Source organism: Haemaphysalis longicornis, unplaced genomic scaffold, assembly GCF_048455015.1.
Source record: "Haemaphysalis longicornis isolate Haplotype H1 unplaced genomic scaffold, Haemaphysalis longicornis Haplotype H1 scaffold_14, whole genome shotgun sequence".
NCBI lineage: Eukaryota > Metazoa > Arthropoda > Arachnida > Ixodida > Ixodidae > Haemaphysalis > Haemaphysalis longicornis.
Window position 1 is genome coordinate 54,149,307 of NW_027526245.1, and position 536 is coordinate 54,149,842.

Sequence of the window (536 nt, forward strand, 5' to 3'; positions counted from 1 at the left end):
TCCCCCGCCAGCTCACCAACGTCATGTTCTTGTCAAACAATTCAGAAAGATGTCCATCGGAGTAGTGTCACTAGATACATCGGAGTACTGCGCCAACGAGCACCACAGTGCATCGCAAACACGTGCAAACATGGAGGAAAAAAAAGTTAGGAGACGGCATGACGTCACGCAGCTAGCCTTCGCAAGCCCAGGTCCGTTGAAGCCGCTCCCTCCGCCGTTTCCCTTTCTCAAGCCGCCGCAGTCGGCCCTCCAAGGTCGGGTGGGCCGGCGGCGGCGGCGGTCTCCGACTCCGGGGCATCTCTCGTGTTTCGTTGGCGGTAGCTGTTCCCCGTCCTTCCTGCATTTGTCTGCTCGGCGATCTCATGCCCGTGTGCGGGCAGGAGTGCCGCGTACGTGCGGAAGACAAAAGCCGTGGGAAAAAAAACCAACATATAGCAGGCTTCGCGACAACGGGCCGCAGAGCAGTTTCGAGCAGACGAAATTGAAGAGCGCGGCGGCCCATACAGAGGCGGTGCGGCGGGGTCACGTGGTGCAGT